General features: G+C 42.1%; 1 protein-coding gene across 1 annotated transcript in view; it reads left to right on the forward strand.

Annotated features, from left to right (window-relative positions):
* CYSLTR1 (cysteinyl leukotriene receptor 1) overlaps nucleotides 1-18,491 on the forward strand; it is a 513,637-nt gene that overhangs the window by 247,122 nt on the left and 248,024 nt on the right. The window contains exon 2 of the mRNA XM_085607846.1: nucleotides 2,595-2,661. The gene's annotated coding sequence lies outside the window, so the exon portion shown is untranslated. The remainder of the gene's footprint in view (nucleotides 1-2,594; nucleotides 2,662-18,491) is intronic.

Here is an 18,491-nt window from a genome sequence, read left to right on the forward strand (position 1 = left end):
GAAAATCTACCCTCAAAGGCCAATTGGTTTTAACAAATGCTTTTCATAGGAAATAAGTCCGACCTACCGACATTGATGCAACTTTGCATTATAAACATTTCCGATCTTTTGCCTTGATCATTGGCTTGTCACCATAACCAACTCATTCTTGCTGTATGAAGCATACGCTTTCTCAAATACAGAAGGTGAAATACTAACACACTTTTTCACCTAACCACAGATTGTTTGCCCAATCAAAATCTATACTTAAGGCAACCAACATTTGGGCAGAGCCGAAGCACAACTCTCAGTAGTATTTCTTAAAGCTCTTTTCATGTTGATAACATAAGATCTGTCAACAGCTGTGCTGTCAAGCCTGAACTAAATACAATTTGATTATCCATACAATTATAATATTCTCAGGTAAATTAGTTCATCCATTAGTGTTTATTCACTGTGAGTATATCGTCTCAGAAGTACTGCTTATATATTAATTCTTGTTCCAATTTATGTATAAGGCACATCGTCATGGTCTGCATGTGGTGCACCTTAAACTGAGTGCGATTGGTGATGATAGGAATAGAGCACCTTCTAACAGGGAATGCACTGTCTCTAGCACAGCTGCAAACTCTTGCCTACATTGGGGGCAGTGCATTAATGAAAGATCAACCATTCCGATTAAAGCGTCTGGTCTGCCTTCAACTAGGCACACAACAACTGGCCTGCACATCAAAGGGGGACAAAGATCCTCCAGCAGGCAGGTGCAGTAAGTGACTGTGACAGTACAGACCTGCAGAGAGATGTCTGGTTCTCCCTTTCAAGGTTCAGCCTCATGGGCGCATTGACTGTGTGCCTTGTAGTGCATCTCTTGACAGCTCCTTTGCTTCTATGCCTGCATCTGTAATATGGCATGGGCACAGATGGCAAAGTGTTTCACAATTTGCAAGTGGAATGCTCCCATGTGACTGCACTTGTGCTACAAGTAAGTGCACAATACAACTTATATTATAGAAAGAGTTGCGCAAGTATCTGTAGACCCTTCTGTAATTGCAAGTGCTCCAGTGGAGAAGAAAGCAGGTGCACAAGCCTGCTGCACCCCTGGGAACCTTTATGTAATACAGCCCTGGACTGTTATTACTTTGCTATGGTAATCAATTTGGTCCAGTATGTCAAATATCTGCTGCTTTCAACATTTCTTAACAAAACTACAACAAAGGGGACTATGATAGTCTTTGAGATAGGCTATGCCTGGGTTAAACATGTCAATTTTGGTGCCGTAACAGTCCTCTTTCATAACCCCTGGCTTAGTTCAGCAACATTACTGCAACATTACTGCTTCTTCACTACCCGTACTGCAAATTATAGATTCCACCACTACCTAAACAGTATATATACACGTTAACATCTGTCCAATTAGAATAAAACTGATGTATTAAAAACAAACCTCAAATTCATGATATCACCTATGTACAAAAGGATTTCTCTTATATCAGTAATGGTTCAATTCTTGATTGAACACTTGATACTAGATGAGAGAAAAAGGCTGGTCACATAAAGACAAATACAATGACAGGGCCAAAGCAAGAAGAAGGTTGTTAATTTCTTTTCATTGTAACTCCAAACTATAGTATTCTCACATTATGTAATAATGATCAACCACTTTACTTTGTTCTATTGATGTGTTCAATTTGGTCACATAGATGGTGATGCTTTAATTTTGGTTCTCTGTTACTCATGTTATTTGATGACTGTCTGTGTTTAAAGTGTGAGAAGTAAAGACTCTAAAAAAATTAACAAACCAATAGTACATACATTTACTTGTGTGCTAACAATGGTTTGACTATTTATTATGACAGCCAGTTGTTTGCCTGCCTAAGTAACGTTCAAATCCTTTCCTTGAATATGATCAATCCTTTTACATGCATCTCACCAATATTGTTGGATAACCTTACAAAGATATGCATAAGATTTCTGCCTATCATTATTAAATTTCAGAGATTGGAAATGTATTGCAATTTTCCAAGCAAAGTGTCATGTGGAAGATAAATCGTAAGCGTTATTGTATATGCATTCTAATCTATAGGTAGCAGCAACTAATATGGTGCTAGTAATATAAGGAGCTTACTTGAAAATAAGTGGATTATTATTGTCAGTCTAGTAATCACCTTGGCACACATTGTATTCTTGTACTCCTTCAGGTTTCCCACAAAGAGTGATTATAAAGCAAATATTGAGAAAGCAAGTGCAGAACCAAAATATTGTAATGTATTGATAATGGTATGATGTGCCATTCATGTGGTGTTTTTAGTTTTAAAAAAACAATATATGCATACTTTTAAGCAATTCTTGTTAGGTTGTATTATATCTTGTTTGAATATCTTTAAAACTAACATGAGAGAACTGAGATCTCCGAGAATATGTTTCACACAATTTCATTAGTGTATAGGAAAACTGAAGGTATTCTACTTTAGAGAATCCCCAGGGAACCACGTGAAATTAAAATCTCCTAAAATACCATATGAACTTTGAATCTTGGTTTCAGCAATATTGAGTTTAATATTTTACTTAATGTGCTATCATTGAGCTCTGAAATTGCATTCTTTCTGTTTTTATAGAATAGAAGGGCCAAATATTGAAAGTTACAGGATCCTCAAGACGTAACAGCATCTTCTTCAATTGCTGGTAAGGCCCTTCTGAACACTATGCAAATACAAAGGAATTATTCGTACATGTAGCTGTTTTGGTTAATCTCTCAGCAGACTTTAATAAGGACTATATATTGTTTAATATAAAGGCAAAATATGCTGCTAAAGGGAACCATTCCTTTTCTTAAATAAAACAGAAAGCTTTTCCAGCTTCCGTATTGAAGCTGCATGTTTGTTTTTGGAGTCCATTATGGCATATATGTTTTTTCTATTACTAGCAGTGACTTGCTTATTTCTTACATTGAACTTCCTGCTGAGTTCATATTAACTCAAGTAAAACATGCTTTGAAATTCATGACTCAAAGAATATTATTATCTTGGAGTTTAAACTGCCTTGTTTAACTTAAAATGTAACTATACTCGGCTAAGAATTAGCAGCGTTAATGGTAATTATTCATTTCACAAGTTAACATTAGTGGTTTGTGAGCCGTAGATTTCATTGGGGCTGTCAAAGTGGCCACGGATAAAGCTGCATTATCAAATGAGGTATGTGGTGACTTGGCACTTAGACTAGTGGGGAACATTATAATATACCAAAGGGACAGAAGCCACAACACAGGCTGCTATGTGCTTGATCTGCTGAGATTCGAAACTGCTATACTCTTCAAGCGTTGTCCCTGTGAAAACATCCCTTGAAGCAATGCAAGCCTATTTAGATAGATAGTTTTGTCCAGCAGTGCATCACTCCATTGCAACATGGACAATGGAGTACCCCATTAGGTAACTAACAGACTGCATAAAGCTATTGCTGATTAGCACCTTTTTGAAATTCATATACTACATCTCAGTTCAAACCCATACAGTTATGACATCCTGCCCCATAAATGCTAAAAGTGTTTACAAAAGTCTTAAATGCGACATTATAGAAGTCATGTCATATTTATTAAAGTAAAGCCTTTATAACAATAAGTTAAGTACTTAGAAAATGTGTATTTTTGTGGTGCTGAATTTGGAAAGGGAGTTATCCATGGATATTTCAAGTGACAGTGAAGTAGGGCATTCCAAGTTTAGGTATGACATGTATTACGTGCAACAAGTCACATGGCTTAAAACATTGAAGAAAATGTTTTTGAATCAAAGCAAAACAACTTTTTGTCCACTGGAAAATTTACATATAGAAGATAGGGAACTGTTTCTTGGTCAAGTGTCATGGAAAAAAAAAGAAGAGTTAACCCGTGCACATACAAATATGATAATCCTCAGCGGAGAACAGCCTCAGCGGAGAACATGTTCTCATATTAGGAGTTTTTGGAAGAAATGCATACCAGTAAATTTAACTACAATTATATTTATAACAGTCACATTTTTCAAGAGATGTGCATGGTATTGACGAATAATAATAATTAAATGCATATGTGAAGATGGATCGTGAAGAATCCATCAAAATGAAAAATGATTTTTATATAAAATTAACAATCAAACAAACACTTCATAAAGAAGGCTAGATGTAGAAAATCCATGGCAAACCTAATCTTAACCTAAATTAAATTTAAACCTAAGCCAAAATCTACGCCTAAACACACTCAAACAAAAATTCTCACACTTTCTTCAACACTAACCTTAACCTTACATATCCCTTATTACAATCATGAACCTAACTCTTACCCTTGTTTGAATGTAAACATAACGTTTATTCTTAATCTACCCCTGATATAAACTGTAAATGGAATCCTGTTCCTAAATCTCAACATAAACCTGACATTAATCATAATCCCAAATAGAACCTTAACCTCTTCAGTGCCCATGACGAGCTGGACTCGTCATGGGCCGCGGTTGCGCTGTGCCCATGACGAGTCCAGCTCGTCATAAACCCCGCCCGCTAATGTAACGGCCGGCACAGGGCGGGGAAAGGGCGTGGCACTGAAGGGGTTAACTCTTCAAACAACCCTAATTTTGCTCCTATCCTTAACCCAACACCAAAGCTTACCACACATTTCTGAAATAATGAGAAAAGAAAAAAATAAGTTTTCAATGTATAATGGATTATATTCACCACCATTCAAAATAAAAGTTCTTCATTTTCACTTCAGCAGAAGGAGAGTGTAAATGATATAGGACCATAACTTTAAACGCTAGTATAGACAGCTATGGCAGGCCACAGGGCTAATAGAACATTCAGCTTTATGAAGAGAGAATATTCAAGTTATAAACAAGTCACATTGCAGAGTCATTGGGTTTGTAAAAAAAAAAAATACTAGCTCTCAACAGCTTCCCCTACCCCTCATTCACAGCTCCTGGTGTCCATGTTTGTCGGTTTCTGTCTCTTCTTCAGCTCTGCCAATTATAGAGGGAGAGATGGGTGCTATGTTGGCTTACCCAATGGAAACCCTTGCGACTCTGGCTAGAAGTGGACAACAGTAACAGTCAGAGCCCAGAAGGTGGGAGGGAGAAGCCACCACACATTCATTCACATACAGACTCTTTCTCTCATACTTTCCTGTTCAATGCTACACCCCAAAGAAGGAGAGGCTGTTGATAGGGGCATTTCAATGCTCCTTTTTGTGTAACTGTAAATGTTTCAATAAGATTAAATGAAAGCTACTCTTAATGTTTTTTCAGGAGGTGCACTGCATCCCTTGCTGATCTAGCTGGCAATGTGCTAGCACTACCTGCAGGGATAAACTGGACACTCTGTTGCACCACCAATAACTTGCTTGCGTTCTAAGAACTCTAGCATTGTCGTATGGCAAAGGTTGCACCAGAGGGGAGCAACAGTGTTCATGCACTGCATTTTCTTGTCAGCCACCACCATACACCCTTACTGCGAGTAGGTGGGGCTCATGGAGATGCAGCTGGCATGTACACTAAAACCTGCACAATTTACTGACGAATAGAATAGCTTATTAGCATTGTTCAGATGTTCAGAGAGCTATAACAGAGCAGGAGGAGAAAAGGTAGCTGCTGCCCATGATCCTATGACCCATCACTCCCTCTAACTCCAGCAGTTTGCTCATAGTTAAGCCAATCTGGTAGAAAGGGGACTTTCAGGTGCAGGGCTGCATTGCCTCTCCAGGCTGCAAAATGTGGGGGGGCTGGGTATATTGTCCCCAACTGACCTGGGGGAAATTGCCAATTCTTAACAGGCAATGAAGCTTGCACCTTACAAGCCTTAGGCAAGCTAAAAGTGGGCAGGGAAACAAGAAGCTGGCCCCCTTCTTTGCTTCTTTTTCATTTCATTTGACTTAGGTCACTGTTGGAGTCTTGGAGGGGCACTTTGTGACTCAGTTAGATGATTTGATCTTAAAAACATCCTCTTCCTTCCTCATGACAAGGCCAATTCCTAAATAAATTCTACACATGCAAATATGGGTTTACAACCTGAATGTCCCCTCTTTATATAAATGGTAAATTCTAGGAACATTCTCAATCTCTCTAGTTCCCTCTTGCCTTTCTTTCTCTCTCTCTCTCAATCCATCTCTCTCTTTCTTAAAATCTCTCAATCTCGCTCTCTCTGTCTGGACATTTCTGGATGTCCACCTACTATGCAAAACTTCCATTACCAGTGAATGTACACATCATGCTCGTGTGTGGAGATGGACTCACTTGTAATATTAAATCGTACAGGTGGAATTTTACAAGTGAAGAAATCGCTTTGCAAGTAGAAATGTATATTTTGTAAAAATCAAAACATTAATTCACACTTGGAAACTACACTATCTGTTCATATATATATGGCATAGTTGCCTTGTGAACCGCATTCTCAGTGGCCATTCAATATAGTACAGTTTGCTTCTTTGGGGCTTTTTTACATATTTGTTTTTTTCTCCATTAGATGAAAGTACTTTGGGTCTGATTAGGAGTTTGGCGATTTAACTGCTGTACCGCTGCAGTGGCGTTCCCTTGAAGAATGCCACGGCAGCAGTCTCCCACCCACCACATTACGATGTGACTGCTGGCCCTACGGTGGGGTTTCTGAAGGCGGTGTATATTTTTTCATATATGTCGATGCTTGTGTGTATATTTTGACTGCTCAAGTGTTGAATGTACACATATGCATGACACGTGAAAAAATACCTATTACGATCATTTTTCCATTGCTGGAGTCTGGTCCATCTGTGCCCAGTCCAGTCTATGGGTAAATAGTACAAAAAGGACAGACCTGGATTTTGATGCCAACAGGGTCGTTTTCATCAGGGTCAAGATGCTGCGGTGAAGGGGGTTCCTGGAGAAAGGGATCTGTGTGGGAGCCTGAAGGGAAGAAAAGGAATTGGGTTAGCATGCACCCCAAAGTCCTAGATTCTGCTGATTCGAAGCAGGTGGCCTTCCCGCCACGGTCAGCTTTTCGGAAAGCCAACTCGTAATTCAGACGGTGGTGAACTTCTCTGTAAAGTCCTTTGACAGTTGCTTTCTCCTGACCAACGTCAAGGCTGTCTTCGAATGGCTGGCAGTGTCGACGGTGCTGCTGTGGTCTTTTGTTCAGCAAACCTCCAACATCATAATTCTGCGGACGGACTGCCTAGGGAATCCAACACCGACGCTACGGCTGTCCCAAGACCACCAAAGTTGTAATCAGGCCCTTTGTCTTTAGGTCTTTTTTAACCCTAATTTTGTGATTAGGGAGCCTATCAGTCCTGGAGTTTACATTCCTTAGTGAATGTACAACTCTTTGCAGAGGCAGTCTTTTAAAAGATTCCTAATAAATTGCATCAAATAACAATTTGCAATTCGTGATTTCTTAGTAGGATTTGGTTGAAGTGGGTGCAGTTTGCACAACAACTTTTATTGAATGCATTGGTATTTTACAAACCACCCTATGTACTAATAGGCAGGTTCACAAAATACAGTTTTGTAATGGGTCTCAATTCGACCAACCTGCAAAAGGCAGATCGCAAATTGAGACCCACTACATTGGTTAAAATCATAGGCATGGTGGCCTGCCGTTGTGAGCAGACTAACATGTCTGTGATTGCTATTAAATAGAGAAACCATTAAAAAAAGAAATGCAGCCCATTTCCTTAAAACTGGATTTTTTTAGAAAAGAAGATAATAACTTTAAAAGCATTTCTTAGGAGCAGGCAATGGTAGGATAGACCACAACCTGCTCCTAAAAAACATTTTTGGCGACATTCACAAAGGGCTGTGGCTCCCTATGGGACCCCTTCCCGTTTGAGAATGGTTACCCCCAACTGGGATTTGGTACTAAACTATTAATGTTTTGAACTGGATTTTGGTCGCATATTACTAATTCATATGTTAAGGTATCGGTATTTGGAAGGGGCTTCCTTTACACAACCCTTCTAAATTCCAATTTTATATTTAGTCTGAAACCAAAATTGCATTCTTAAAGATGAAGAAGTTTGGTTTCCATGCATAGATGAAGTGGCAAGGAATTCCAAAGCATGGGTGCCAAGACTGAAAACCCATGTCCACCCATATGTTTATATCTGAATCTTGGAATGCTTAGAAAATTGGCAGATGAAAAACGGAGCGCCAGACAGGGGGTGTATTCCTGAAATCTATACTCTATGAATTGTGGAGCCAGGCCTTTGATGGCCTTAAACATTAGACAGCAGTATTTGAATTTTACACACTGTTACACAGGGAGCCAATGTAGGAATATCAGGATAGGGCTGGCGCCAGTGCCCTGTGGGGTGTTCGGAAAAAATATCTAAATAAACACATAGGGGCTGAGTATGATCTCTCTAGGAAAGCCCTCCATACGATTCGGATCCAGAGGGCTTTCCTAGTGAATTGTGCTCCATGAGTCCTAGCGTCCAATTCCGATACACCCGTATGGTGACGGACTTGGTTCGCTCGGACTCCTATTGAATTCTATGGGAGCCTGTATACTGAACGCGTACACAGGCTACCATAGCAAAAAGGAGTGGGTGGGGAAAAGCGTACACCATGTGCATGCAGGGAAAGGGGGGACCCATGTTACCCCCACGGGACCGCTTTAGAGGGCACCAGGTGAAGGGAGGCCCACTACAGCCTCCCGAAGTCTGATTCCCACAGCTGTTTTGTCTCACTGAGACAGAGTCGATACTGCTCTCTGAATTGTGCAGCTTACTCACTCGTTCGGAAGCCGACTCCATTGCGCAGCACGATTCGGCTGCAAATGAGTCAGACTGACGGAGCAGGTTCAGAAACGCATCGTACTTGGTCATTCAGAACGGGGGCAGATTTGGCCGGAAACATAGGCTCCGAATCGGATTTTCTCATTCGAGGAACCCGACTAGAGGCCTTCCTAGTGAGATCGTACACGGCCCCTTAGTGTAACATAAATATTGTGTCAAGAATATTATGATACAAAAATATCATAATCAAAAATATCGATTTTGCTACTATTGAAAAGAGCTATCGCAATGCTTTGGAGATCCAATAAACGGCTTTTGACGATCGGATGGGTGGCGAAAATGGATAGGTGCATGATAGCAGAGAAGGAGGTCTATAAACTACGACGTTTCCCCAAGAAGTGGGATAGGAAGTGGGGGGTGGAATGCTTTTAGGGGGGATATTTGTACATCACCAACAGAAGATATGGCGATGCGCAGAAGAACGGAACAGTAAACTCCTAACCGCCTCATCTATGTAACTTATGACTATTGATGCATTGTAATTCGCTATATGTGACATGTAATATGATATTGCAATGATGACTCTGTGATTTAACTTTAATAAAAATTGTTATAAAAAAATATATATATATCGATTTTAGGCGCTGTATTTAATACTTAATAATATCGATTTAGTTAATATCATTGTGCATACTATAATTTTTTAGTTATAAACAGTGTGCATTGAATTCTATTCTTATGTTTTTTTATTCATAGTATTTGTTTATAATTTGTTTTTAATAAGAATTTTTTTATTTTATTTAGTAAAATTATATTTTTTAGAAGCCGGATGCTGGGTTTATAGGTTATAAGGGTGGAAAGTTTTTATAAAAATAGTGTATTAATGAATATATTTGAATGTTTTTTTCAATTTTTTGAAAAACATAATAAATATTAAAAGCGGGATGTTGGGTTTATGGGGGTAAGGATGGGAAGTATTTTATACAATTATGTATTATTGTATATTGTTTGTATGTTCATTTTTTTTAAAGTACATTTGAAAAAATTGTGTTTAGGTAGAAAATAAATTATGGACATATTTTAATATTTGTTTATTAATAGGAAAAATATTCAATTATTAAGACAATGATAATTTTTGTGTACATTTAATTATTTAAAAAATATGTTATATATTTACAAAACATTTTTTAAGTTATATTATTTATAATCATGAATATAATTTTAATTACATTTATATTATATTTTCAAATATAGTATTGTGTTAAACATGTTCATATGTAAATATTTTATGTACTTTTGTATGAAATATATTTGAAAATGTTGTATGGATAATAAACATTTACATTATGGCAATTATTTTAACTTTGAATAAATAGTTTTTTTTTTTAGATGTTCAGCTTGTTAATATTGTGGTGAATATAGTAAATGTTAACTTTAAAGTGTGGTATATTTTGAGTTTCTTCTTTTGTAGTAGTGAAGGTATTGTAATTTTTGTCTATTTAGTATTGCTATGTTATATTGAAATGGGAATGAACAATGTTGCCTCTTTAGTGTCCAGCACCTACCCTGAATTAAGTTCGATTGTAGTGAGAATAGTAATTGCTGCCCATTTAGGGCACAATTCCGATGCGGTTTGGAAAGCTTTCCGACCGAACGGTTTTGGGAATGGTTTCCGCCCTAATCAGGAGAGTCCAACCGATCGAGTACGATCCATCCGGATGCTTCCTGATACGACTTGGTTGGACTCCCATTGACTTCAATGGGAGCCTTTGTTCCGACCAAATGCATAGGCTCCCATCGAAGAAAGGGGTGGCTGGAGAAAACCGGGCACCCTGTGGCCAGCAACCCCTGTTGCCTGCCACACGGTGCATGGCTGGTAAGGGGGACCCATGGGTACCCCCACGGCCCCGATTGGGAAGGTTCCAGGTGCAGGAGGGCTCACTATGGGGAACCAAAGTCTGATTCCGAATGCTGATTTGTGACGTACAGCCCTATTCGGAAAGGCTGTCCAAATCCAGCATCGGACTTGGTCGTTCAGAAACGGGGCCAGTAGGGACGTATGATTCTGCTCCAAACGACTCGGTCATTCCAAATGCCATCGAGTTCAGATTGCGATGTTCCTAACGCCTAACTTGCATCATACTCAGGCGGTCGGAAACCTTTCCGAGTCGGTTGGAAAGACACGTTCTCTATCTGATTTCGTAAGGGCAAATGCCGTTAGGAGGCCTTCCTATCCACATCAGAAACAGGCCCTTAGAGTCCAACTCCTTCCCTGACTTATTTTACATTGTCGTGGGAATAGTATATTTAACCCTTTTAGTGTCTAAACCCTTCGCCAATATTTTTTATCACAGTGGGAATGAACACTGTTGCCTCTTTAGTGTTCAGCACCTTCCCTGAGGTAAGTTATGTTGGAGTAGGAAAAGTAAATTTTACCCCTTTGGTGTCCAACATCTTTTCTGAATTATTTTATCTTCGAGAGACAACAGTATATTTAACCCCTTTAATGTCCAAAACCTTCCCTGAGATATGTTTCATTGCAGTGATCATAGTATATGTTGTATCTTCAGTGTCTAAAATCTTCCCTGACTTATATTATCTTGGAGCGGGAATAGTATATTTCACCCTTTTAGTGTCCAAAATATTCCCTGAGATAAGTTTTAGTCCAGGCAGTGGGAATGGATAATGTTGTATCGTTAGTGTCCAGCACTCTCCTGAGTTAAGTTAAATTGAAGTCGGAATAGTAAATGTTACCTCTTTAGCATCCAATACCTTCCAGGAATTATTTAATCTTGGAGTTGGAATAATATATTTAACTCTTTTAGGATCCAAAACCTTCCTTGAGAAAAGTTTTATGGCATTGGGAATGGACAATGTTGCATCTTTAGAGTCCAAGCACTTTCTCAGGGTTAAGTTGGATTGGACTGGAAATAGTACATTTTGCCCCTTTAGTGTCTAACACCTTCCCTGATTTATTTTATTCCGGAGTGGTAATAGAATATTCAACCTTTTTACTGTCCAAAAACTTCCCTGAGGTAAGTTATATTGTAGTGGGAATACATAAGGCTAAGTATTTATTGTTATAGATATGTGTTTACTTTGTTTGCAGTGAAGTGGGAATAGAATGTGTTATGTTTGTAACATTAAATATTCTGTTAAAGTAGATTTTACATTGGTATGGTAAAAAAGTGTAGCGTTTGCAAGTCATTATCCTTTTAACATTAATAAGTATTAGAAGAACGCAACAGACTTATAGGGCCTTATTACGAGTATGGCGGTCCGGGCACCGCCATACCTTATTTATTTTTATTTATTTAAGAGTTTTCTATAGCACTGGCCAGACCCGAGGGTATTGGAGCGATTTACAACATTGGTCATGTGCAGTTTAATACAAAGTATAGCAGTAGTAAACATATTGATTCTCAACGAGTCCTGTTTTAGGGAGGGGGGACAGAGGAGTGAATCAGGAGTTAGGTGCTGCAAAAGTCAATCTTATCCCAGTGACTGTCCTCTCCAATGTGCAAGATTCCGCGTTATGCGTTAGCTATCCTTTTGGAAGAGTTCGGTTGAGGAAGAGGTCATCGAGTTGGCTTTTGAATTTTTTGAAGGATGGGTTAGTCCTGATATGGACTGGGATGGCGTTCCAAATTTTGGTGCATTTCCAGAGAAGGAGCGCGATAGAGTTTTTTGCTTGCAAGTTTTCAGAAGGATGAGAAATAAAGTGTTGGTGCTCCTGAGATTCCTTGTCTGCCCTGCTTTGTTGAGTTTGGAGGCCAGGGAGGCAGGTTTGCCCATGTGTAGCGCTTTGTGTGTGAGACAAGCAGTTCTGAAGCTGGCACGCATTTCGATTGGTAGCCATTTTAACTCTCTGAGAGCTGGGGAGATGTGTTCGTATTTCTTTACTCCAGTGACCATTCTGGCTGCTGCATTAAGAGTTGATCTGAGGGGAGCTAGGTAAGATTTTGCCATGCCTGTGAAGCTAGCATTCCCGTAGTCCAATCTGGACAGGACCAGGGATTGTGCGTCCTGTTTAAGGTCATTGGGGGGGATGAAGGGTTTTATTTTATTCAGTAGTCTTAGGCTGAAGAAGGAACTCTTTGCGGTGGTCTTGATATGTTTCACCAAGTATAGTTTAGAGTCCCAGTGATTTTACGGAGTCAGCCGGGATGAGATTGCAGATGAGAGCATCAATGGCTTTTAACCATTCAGTTATTTTGGGGGGTCTGCTCGTTGTAGGATATGAGAAGGATTTCCGTTTTATCTTGGTTGAGTTTCATGTGGTTGTGGGATAGCCAGTGTTGGACTTCCCTAAGGGTGTGATTAAGTCTTTGAATGTCACCAATGGAGGAAGTTTCTAGATATATCTGGGTGTCATCTGCATAGAGATGGAAGGGGATGTTGGCTTTTTTGAGTATGGTGGTGAGGGGCTCCATGTAAATGTTGAACAGTGAGAGTGAGAGAGCTGATCCTTGTGGGAGGCATCTGCTTATGGGGCGTAGGTCAGACCTGAAATGTTAGATTTTTATTCTTTGGGAGCGGTTATGCAGAAAGGAGGTAAACCATTGTAGGACCATCTCTTCTATTCCAACGCTTTCTCGGAGTACATTGATGAGCAGTTCGTGGTCTACCGTGTCGAAGGCTGTCGATAGGTCCAGGAGTATGAGTAGACAGCATCGGTCTTTATCGAGTGATTTGTAAACATCATCTATGACATTTAGGATCTCTGTCTCTGTGCTGCACCCTTTTCTGAAACCTGATTGATGAGGGTCTAGAAGGAGGTTGGTGTCCATGCGATGGGTGAGTTGAAGGAGAACACATTTGTCAAGTATTTTGGCTAAGAACGGGAGATTGGAGACAGGCCTGAAGTTATTGACATCATTTGGGTCAGAGCCCTGTTTTTTCAGTAGCGGTGTGACTTGGCTGATTTTGAGACAGTCTGGCATGATGGCGGGGTGGCGGGCTTTTGTTGGGTGGGTGGAGGTGGTCTGTTGGACTTGGCCCTTCTGGCAAGTTCACCCCTAGAACTTTTTGCATTATCCTAGCCTTTGTCCTGTGTTGTACTAGTGGTTTTAGGCCTCTAGGCGCTTTCACACTGTGTCCCAGTGGAAAGTGCGTGCGCTCTGGGTTACATTGAGTGAGACTGACCTGCCCTCCCATAGGAATGCATTTCTGTGTGCAGTGTGAGATGAGTGCCTTGTCTGGCGATTGGCTGCCTGAGGTCATGTGACGGGCTAGGGAATCCCCAGAGTCAGGAGGAGTCACCCAGTGGTGAATGGGGAGATCAGCAGCCAGATGGGTGGGAGGAGTACACCTGGGACCTGAATAGGGCTGGGCTTTCCCCACACAATGCTGGCTCCGCCCCCTGTGGTGCGACTAATGACCCTGGCCTGTTCTGTGAATAGGGAGAGGGGCTGAGCAAAACAAAGGGCTCAAGAACCAGTTGCATCTGGTTCGCCCCTCCCCTGCACCTTGAGACAAAGGTAACATGTGTATAAAAAGGGGCTGTGTCCCCTTACAAAATGTTCTGCTTTGGATCCTGCCTGAGGAGGGCTTGCTGCTGGTGGGGCCCAGGAGGGACTGCCATGGGGGCTGCCTCCCTTCTGGAGGGCCCTGTGTGCTGGCCCCTGGGCCCTGCATTGCCCCTGGATGCCTGGGGAAATATTGGGACCTTGTGCTTAGCTTCTTTATCCCTGAGGACTTTGTGTTTTGCCTTAGGTGCCTGTGAGCGTTCTACTTTTGTTCCCTGGGAGCGCTTTTCATGGCACGGTGCTCCCTGCAGCTGAGGAGGAGAGCTTCTGTCCCTTGTAGAGGGAATCCCTGGCATGGGGATTCCCCCTCGTTGTTGGGTTCTGGCGGGTGCCCACCCCGCAGTGGCCGCCGCATCGATGCTGTTTTACGAAGCCGGAGCCCACCCGGCATTGCCGCATTTGTTAAATGCGCGGGTGCCCACCCCGCATTGCGGCCTTAGTTTATGCCTTTGCGGGTGCCCACCCCGCTGAATATGCCACAAACTGCTTTTATTTAAAAGCGGGTGCCCACCCCACACTTTACCAAGTGAAAAATCACCGCCGCGGCCTGAGCCGCAATAAAATCTCTTCCGGGCCGCTGCCCAACGCGACCCGGAAGGCAGGAGAGACTGCGTCCCTGTGGGCGGGCTTCCGTGTGGAAAGGGATGCCCCGCACGCCACACAGAAGGGATGCCGTCTGGAGCCTCGCAGGCTCCGTGAGGAAAAGTAGAGTCCCGGGTCCCAGGAGGGGGCCCGGGTGAAGAAAGGCGGCCGGTGCAGGCAGCCCCTGTCCATTCTCTCCTCCGGGGCTCCCGTGGTGAAGGGGGAGCCCCGGTGCCGCGAGTAGTGCAGAGGTGTCGGCCCTCTACATCGAGGGGGTCATGGCGGTGCTGCACGCATGCAGCCTGGACCGTCGAGAGCCCCGCGGATTCCCTGCGCCAGCCGGAGATAAGACCCGGTCCCCAGGTAGCGGGACCGGGTGAGAAGAAGGCCGGAGTCTTTGTAAGGAGTCCTCGAAGCAGCCCGGTAAGTGAGGGCTGAGTCTTACGGTGGTTTGGGGGGGTGGTGTCTGAGCATGTGCCGGTGCTTTGGTCTCTTGAGTGGCCCCGCTTGCTAGAGGGCCGCTCCAACGTGGCTTGTGTTAGGGTCCCCATGACGGGTCCAGGGGTGCCCAGGCCAATTTCTATATTCACAGTTGCCCGGCTGGACAGTGGGCAACTGCAACGCTTGGGGCCAGTATTATATGACTAAGTGAGCCACGGAGGGACACAGTTCTTTGTGAGGCATAATCCTTTTCAAGAGCCAGTGCACTCCCACGAGAGGAGCATCTTCTAGTTGCAGAGCCGGTGTGGCTCTTACATGAGGGCAGCGACCATTTTTGGGCGCAGTTGAGTTTTAGTGTCCCAGTGAAGAACTCTGGGCACGGAGTGCCCCTACCTATAGTTTTGCACAGCTGCGCAGCACTTAGTGCCAGCTGCAACGTTTAGGTCCGCGCTGAAGTTCGCACCTTGACCTTCGCTGCCTTTGCAGAGCGCCCTGACTGTTGAGACACAGGGCATTTGAGCCCCTCCTTTGCGATCGCCAGTTGGCCAGGGGGGCTTTTGGGATTGTTAGGTTTATAAGGCACCAGGCCCTAATGTGATTGAGGTGTTATTGTGATTCATGCTAATGTGATTGGGTGTTAGGAAATGTACTGTGTATAGCATGTTTTGCGCACCCTGTGTTTTATACCTCTACATAGGATTTCTGCCTAGGAGGTTGTTCTACCTGTTTAGGTTGATGTTAGGGAGATAATGCTTCCCTGTGTGATGTACGCCCCTAGTGTAGTTATACTTAGGTGGCTAGGTCTAATGCGTTAGACTAATGAGAAATCGCATAATGTGTTTATCCCCCTGTGATGGATGCAGGATAGGTTTTATACCTGATGCTAGTGTGATGACGCTGAGGTCATTATTGCGCCAGTAGTTACTGGTTTTGCTCTACCGTGCTAATTTGTGTTACAGTTAGTATATGTTCTACATGTGCAATTGGTGATTTGTGCTGATTCTGACAGTGGTCCATGTGGCCCTGTCCTGTGTAGTAGTCCCTTGTAAAATTCTGCCCAGTGCCAGTTGGCACCGTGTAAATTGTGTGAATATTATCTAATGTGTTTTGGTATAATACAAAGGCTATTTTTATATATAACCTTGTGTGGAGTTTCTTTTGTGGTGGGCCTTGGGTGTTGTTGCTGGGTGCGCGCCCAAACGCTTTACACATTGCCTCCGGGATAAGCCTGACTACTCGTGCCAAGCTACCAAGGGGGTGAGCAGGGGTTATCTTTGGCGTGTAACTTCCTTGCCCTGACTAGAGTGGTGGTTTTCTACCTGGCTTTGGCGCAAGCCCTAGCCAACCAGAAATCCCATTTCTAACATGGTCCTACAGGGAGAGCTCAATCTTGGTGATTTTGTCATTAAACAAATTGGCAAAGCTGTCACATAGGTCTTTGGAAGCCTGCAATGTGGTTGAGGGGGACTTGGATGTTTGTTGTCTAATGAGATTGAAGAGTTCTTTGGGATGATTTTTTGCGTTGTTAAGTGCACTAAAGAAGAAGGAGTTTTTTTCATTTTTGATGTGCATTTTATATTCCCTGCATTCAGTTTTGAGTTGGTCCAGGTTGATTGTGGACGGGTTGTTTCGCCAGAGTCTTTTTTGCAGCTCGTAGTTGTCTTCTTTCAGAGTTTAGGTCTGTGTTGAACCATGATCTCGAAGGAATGCTCCTGACCTTTTTTTGTTTCAGGGGAGCCCTTTGCTCAAGTATGGTAGTCATTGTTGCTTTGTAGTGTGAAGTAAGTTCAGTTGTGGACAGGTCGTAAGTGGTGGGTGGAAGATGTGCACTTACCCTTTCTTCTAGGTCGGTGAAGGGTATCTGTCTTAGGTTTCTCACCCAATGAGGAGATTCTTTTGCGCGAGGAGGCCATTGGGTCTTTTGATTGATGTGAAATAGAATGATGTGGTGGTCGACCAGTCGACAGGGAGGATATGGTCAATATTGAGTGTGTCTTCGTGTGCTATGATGGCATCCAGGATTGAGCCTCTGTTATGTGTTCGCTCTGTGCAGTGTTGGATAAGATTATTGTTGTGAAGAAGTTCATTCATGGATTGGATCAGAGGGTTCTTTCCATCATTCCAGTGTAGGTTGAGGTCGCCTAGTATTATGCTGTTCGAGTCCCAGAGTAAGCATTGTGTTATCAGGTCGGAAAGGTGTTCTCCAAATGAAGGGGTGTTGCCTGGCGGATGTTAGAGGAGACGCCATACCCGTGGAAGTTCGACCTCCACCAACCCAGTGGTTCAACTGCCATATTATAATGGTGGTGGTGGGCCACCTCTGCCCATGCAGAGATCCAGGATCCCATGGTGGTGGCATTGTAGAGAGGGGCTGTATATGCTGGCGGTGCTGATCCCGGCACTGGCGAGCCTATTACGACCTGCATTTACACAGCCCAAAGGGTGGCGGAAATGCTGGTGGGGGGCCCTAACATGGCCCCATGGGGGTGCGTGGGGGGAGGCACATGCTGTGCCCCCTTAAATAGCACCTATGTTTGTGCACCGTGTGGCATCCACAAAATGGTGCATGCCACACTGTGCAAAAATGTGCTGTCACAGCAGCGGTATGCTGGTTGGCTGTCTTATTATCCTAACATAGCCGCTGCAGTGACATTGCCGCAGCACTGTCCTCCGACCGGATTCAACTTGTAATCTGTAGGGCGGGTTGACCACAAGCTTGGCATTCGTCCTGGGAATAACAGGACACCGTCAAACTCATAAAAAAGCCCTTAATGTTTTATTATTTTGCATTTTGAAGAAATAAACACTTATTGTAACTTTTTCATATTTTTGATATATATTTATCAGAAAGAAAATGTGTCCATTTTTTATTTACTATCTAACATATTTTTTAATAGTTGTTAAACAAATACAGAACAAATGTTTTTTAATACATTTTCAGTAATATATATTTCTATATTTTTTTAAACATTACACAATTTCAAATATGTTTCACAAACATATTATACATATGTTTTCATACTGTTTTGTAGCATAAATATTTGAAATATTGATTAAATAATTTTATATGTTTTAAAATTATTTAATATATAACACTTTTTTTAATAGTTGTTAAACAAGTATGGAACACATATTTCTGAATACATTTTCAGCAATATACATTTTCATATGTTTTTTAAACATTATACATTTTTATATATTTTTGACAATTACATCTGATATATATTTTCATATTGTTA

The sequence above is a fragment of the Triturus cristatus genome, chromosome 5_2, assembly GCF_964204655.1.
Source record: "Triturus cristatus chromosome 5_2, aTriCri1.1, whole genome shotgun sequence".
In the NCBI taxonomy this organism is placed as follows: Eukaryota; Metazoa; Chordata; class Amphibia; order Caudata; family Salamandridae; genus Triturus; species Triturus cristatus.